The sequence below is a fragment of the Cryptomeria japonica genome, chromosome 9 (genome assembly GCF_030272615.1).
Source record: "Cryptomeria japonica chromosome 9, Sugi_1.0, whole genome shotgun sequence".
NCBI classification, from domain to species: Eukaryota; Viridiplantae; Streptophyta; class Pinopsida; order Cupressales; family Cupressaceae; genus Cryptomeria; species Cryptomeria japonica.
Genome location: NC_081413.1, coordinates 693,933,581 through 693,939,895, shown reverse-complemented (window position 1 = coordinate 693,939,895; position 6,315 = coordinate 693,933,581).

Sequence of the window (6,315 nt, the reverse complement as noted above, 5' to 3'; positions counted from 1 at the left end):
AATCACTCATCTTCTCAGTGAATTGGTCTATGAAATCTGAAATTAATTCTTCCCATGGGGAAATACATTCTGCCAAAAAAAAAGAGAATCAATCCCTTGCATCCTCCTTCAATGACTGGACAAATAACTTCATGCACACATCTTCTTGACAAATTTCAAACTCTCCCATCAAATCTGAAAACCTTTTCACATGTTGACATATTGATTCTGATTTCTTACCACTAAATATGGGCAAATACTTTCTAATCTCTATGGGTATGGATTTGGGTAACCCGAAATATCTTTGAAATTTAGAGCAACGTAGTACTTCATACTAAAACTTTTCCTAATACATGGTTGTTCTAGTTTACTGGACATGGTCATATGTGAATAAGATTGGGGTTGAACTAATTGACTACACATTGTGGCTTCTCAAACTTCATACACAACCCCACCAAAAATTCAACAACTTCTAAATATGTCAAGTTATAGATTTATCTTCTTCACTTTTGGACATAAAATTCATGGATACTTGCATATCATAGGAAAACATATAAGATCTTCAAAATTAACAACACTTAGAATATGCAAATATTTTTGATCTTCTTCCCTTTCAACAAAGTGCAAAACACTAGATAGGGAAACTATTTTTCTCTTTTCAGATACCCCAAAATACGTTTAATGTATTGAAATATTTGACTGTACCTAGATAATTGCAGCTGTAAACTCTTGTAGATCTGAAGATTAACTTCCACTTTCAGCATGGTCTTTTATCTCAGAGTCGCCACCTCTTGCATAGAGGACATTTTGAATAGCAGAATGCCATTCAACACATATTTAAATTCTTTATTGTCTCCTTCAATCTTGCTGCAATAAACACTCTTCCAAGCCACAAACATATGGATTTGGGAAAATAACACCAAATCTATGTGTATCTTTCCGTACTTTCTTATCAAGCTTTTATGATGAAGAACTTATGTAAATCTGCATTAGCAGTGATAACTCATATCTCTGCACAATATATAGAACCATAAAACACAAAGTCATCCACAACACATAACACCAATATTTGTACGTGGAAACCCTATAAGGGGAAAAACCATGGTGGGAAACCTTACCCACAATCAGATGATACTACTGCAGATAATAAGTGTACATAAATGGGGTCTGCACATGCAGAAAGGCCAATAACCTAGAGCTCACTGCTCAATCACAAAATGGGAGTCACACTTACTATAGTTGGATGGTTAAATCCAATAAGAATGTATTGCACAAAATAGCATCTTCATATGCTAGATTCAGTACCGGTGTAATGCTGATATGCTTCTACAAAAACCTAGCTTCACCTTCAAATGATGTCTTCATGTATACCTCTGCTTAATGTCGCATATACCTTCAAACAATTCTTTTTTCGCATTCCACACTTGCTCTTACAAATAAGATCTTACATTTATAGCATAACCTAAGACCAATTTTTGTAGGTTGACTCTACAAGATATTACAATAAAAACATTTTACATACAATATAATATCCGATGCAATAACCAATTAAACATGTTGGCTTAATGCATTTACAACAATAATAAATCATCTCCATAGCGTGCCATGCTGATCTAGAAAAGATAAACCTATTGGTGTAACCCTAGATAACCCTGGACCTATTTGCCGGTAAAAGCAAATATGCAAGTATGAATGTACCAATGATCAATTCTTCAAAACAAAGTGTCCACACGATGTCTTCGACATTACCAAGTGTCTTCCATATCATTCCAAGTGTCGGTGAACATTATATCCTATCAATGAACCATATACCAGTAACTGTGCAATAGTTGCTTCCTTGCCGATGAATGTTGTTGGATCTCCAAAGTGCTAGTTTTCAGTAGGTGTTGACATCAATGACAAAACCATACCAAAATACCAACAATGACATGACAAACATATCATTCTACAGATCTAGAATAAGGAACACTCTCTTCACCATAAAATCACTTTCAACTCTGTGCAAATCTTAATGGACTAACTAACTAGATGAAATTAGGGAAATTTCTATTCAGCGATCCCCAGCAGAGTCACCATTTTTGTTGTTCATAAAAAATGATTAACCCAAGTACACCTGCAATTGATCTATGAAGTAGCCAATTCAATCTATGAAGAACCTTAGGGCTTGGACAACATGACAAGGATATGAATCCTTCTACTCTTTAGGCTCTGCAAAACCTAGGCGAGTATACCTTTGATGCTTAAAATTAAACCTATTACACACCTATGACAACATCAATAGAAACAAATAGATCTCACAAGCTTTAACAACTAGGAGGTTACTGTAGATGGGCTAGATCCACATTGACATCTCAACTAAGTTGAAGCATGAGATGGATGAAACATTCCCATAGAATATAAAATAAAGGTAGATATTTTGATTTTGATTTTAAATCTCTAAGAAAACCCCAAAATCTGCAAGATCAGTGCCTTATCCAAGGGCAACAAAGTCATACATAAAACTGAAAATGAAAACCTCTATTGCAAATCCAATTTATTAAGAAAGATATCCATGTATTAATGCCGGATATTACTACATTCTAAACCCAAACAAAGGATTATACATATCCAGACATTATCCTGAATCCAAAATGATTGCTCATAGAATTTAAACTCTTCCTTGAAGAGTACCTGAAAACAACCCTTACACTCCCACTTTGAGAGGAAAAACACAAACTCCCTTGAAGACTCAATTTATTGAAAATAGAGAATGCTTAGAGACAATCCAATAAACTGTATATATGCCTTACATATACGTGACCTGCAATAGAAAACATTTACAGCAAGAAGATACTCTATTACTGAAAGAAAAACACTACCCTATACAATCTTGAAGAGAACTCAGAATTGGAAGCCATGAAATCTGGAGCACTTCCTCCAAAATTTTGGAACCCTCCCAACTGACATGAAAAATCAGTAAGAAGAGGAGGGAAAAATATCAAATTTGCATAACACACTGCCAAGTGTCTTCTTTTTCCCTAACTACAAAAATATCTCCTTCCTTCCTATGTAAAATTCTCTTGTACTATCCCACATTTGTTGAAAACAACTTCATGACTGGATTCCTCATTCCAAGAGATTTCCGGTGATATACAATACTTGGCATTTTGGGCAAACGTTAGCCTCTAGGCGAATTAATTATGAATATGCACCTAACATTTAAATTTTTCAATTTTCTATATAGTTGAAACTATATATTTAACTTTGATTTTTCACCCTTTTTTGGTCTGACGCCCTACTGCGTGGTAGCCTTCGATTGGCTGACGGGATCCACTGGGCGCCACCTGGGATGACACCTCATCTTTTGCCACTTGTCTGCCTCATCATCACCATTGGACTGCCACATCATCACCACCTATATGCCACATCATTTCCATGTCCTCGTGACCCACGAGCTCACCTGCCACTTGGACTAGCCATGTCATGTTTCACCATTTCACGAAGGGTAACGAGCGTGCATCTTTCCTTTAGGAATCCATGTGCACCATTGATCTTCTTTGAACCTGCATGCTCTTTAATCTTTCACCATTTTGTGAAGCTTATCCGGCGTGCATCTTTGCCTCATGAAATCATGCGCACCATTGAGCTTCTCTGAACCTGCTTGTTCTTTAACCCATTTGTTCTCTGCAAAACTCACCTACCTTGGGATCCATGCCTGCGTGATGTCCACCTAGTTGCCACTTATCGACCTCCTTGGTCACCTCGAGAAGTGCACCCACACGCATGGGGTCTGCCTAGGTGCCCAACCGACACCTTGTGTCAAAAGCCTTTGAGCTTTGACATTATACTAGTGTGGAGCTTTGTATTTAAATACAAAAAGATCCCCATCCATAGTCAATGTGGGATATATACTTTTTGCTTGGCAATGCATTTTGAAGGGTTTTCTGAAACTTTTAATGGTTGTTAATGGTATTGGAGATTTTAAAATGCCTCTTTGCTTGCATGTGAAGGGAAAACACACCTGCATATTGCATTTATTTGAAGATTTCTAATGCTGCCCCTTTCCAAAACACCACGCAAAGGAGGGTTTGTATTTGTTTGAATTTCTTTTGCCTTTACCCATACCACATTAGAGGGGAAGATTTGTCTTGGCAATACAATCTGGCACTAGCATTTGCTTAAAAGTTTCTAAAGCTACTATTTGCATTTGCTTTAAATCTTCTGAGACTTTCCTATTCAACTGCCACACACAACAAGGAGGAGATGACTGGTTTAAACCTTCAATGGCATTTGCTAGAAGTTATTAAACCTTAAATTGACATTCAAACTTGCCAGTGCATTTGTTTGGAGTTTTGAATGTTTCCTCTTCTCACTAGCCATCGCACCACACTCCAAAGGATTTGGCTTGATGTCTGCCAACATGCATTGTCTTTGAAAGTTTAATTTAAAATCTTTCACCAAACCAACAATGGCCAATTGCATTTTGCATGAAGTTTCAATGACCATGTTTGTGTGCAACCATGCCTTCCTGAAGAGGTTTATGGAATTTGCCTGAAAGCTTCTTGGATCCTTTCCATTTTACATAGAAGAGGGGAGGGGTTTTAGCTTAATGCCTGGCAATGACATTTGCTTCAGATTTAATGCCCCTTCACCACTATACACTAGAGACTGCCATTATTTTTCTTTTGTTTATTAACTTAAGGTTTATTTCTTTTTCCATCTGCCACACGAGGGAGAGCAATACACTTGCCAATCTAGATTTACGTGAGGGTTTAATGTTGCCCCTTTCAAACATGGCTGCCACATACATTTGTTGGATTTTCCATTGCCTTTTCAACGTTTTCTGCTCTGATTTTTATCTGCAATTGGTGGAAAGAAAGTTCCATATGCATCGTTGGTGCTATGCTCCAACCTGGTGTTCCTTATCAAATTTATTTAATAGCTCTGGCCTCAAGTGCATTCTGTTCATTACACTCTCATAGAAAAATTTCAAGTACTCTACTCCAACTATGGATGTCAATATCATTCTGGAATTGCTCAAAGGGCCAAGTCGCCAGTAAAATTAATGCATAGGCATTTATCCAGGTCGGGCCCCAAAGTGGGTCCAACTAAATTTTTTTTTGTTTTCATTCAACTTACCTTAGAAATGACTCAAGAACCTTAAAAATACCTCTAGAATCTATCGACACCATTTTCGGATATCAAACTGAGTTTTACAACTTTCAGGCACTTGCCCCACATTTTCGCATTTAATCGCGAAGACGTAATTTTCAAACTAGTCAAAACACCCTTCTAGACTTCATCATCTGACAGGTGTGTACTTTGATATACAAACATGAACTATACCAAATGGTTTCTTAAGATGAATCCCAAGTGAAGAGATATTAATTGTCAAAAATGACCAACTGGCTTTGTCGATACTGCGGACCTGATGAAGTCAATGTGCAGGCAACTCATGATGCCTTCTTAAAAATATCAAATGATCTTTGTAGACCCTCAAATCTGAGGCATAGGTAACTTGAAGTACATATCAAATCTTAGAATACTCAGTTCAACTGGGAAAAAAATTGGGTGCAAATGGTACGCTCATGAAAATAGCCCCTTTGACTAATGTAGCCATGAAAGTTTTGATCATTGAAACAGAGGGCTCAATAAACCCTTTTGAAAACCGATCATATGGATTGGCAAGAGCTTGAAACTGGAAACATAGCTTGTCATTCATACCAACAATAGCTTGGAACATACATTCTAACGTAACACTTACTGAGACAACTTTTACACTTATGCAAAATAGGGTTCCGACTAGCAGCTGAAACAGGGACTTGTCAAACTATACAAACTACAAATAGATTGAGGTTGGCAAACTGAGAAAATGGATTCATAAGGACTTGAAATTTTGCATGCTCACTCACATTTATGCATAGAATTGAATCCATTTTGAAATTATTCATGACGATCAACAGGGCAAAAGATATAAACACTCAAAGTAGACCACTTAATAAAATCTGCATTTGCACCTAAACTGCACTTTCAGCTCACCCCTTGAAATGAGTACCTGATAAACTGATCCAAACTAAAATCTGAAAGTTGCAACACACTGAATAGGTCAAATGAAATGTGTACAACAAGTTTTGAAAGCCTTACCCCTTCGAAAATCAACTAGCTCCATTCTACCCCCTTTCTAACTAGGCCATTCAAACTGACTCATTTTATGATCATTTGGAAATGCAGAGCAAAATTTTGAAATGGTCCTCTCAAATTCACTCAAATTTAATGAGTCCCAACAGGTGGATGAGCTGTACAAAGGTCAAATCGGAACTTATGAGAGAGAACCAAAGTGGAGATGATCATAATTGA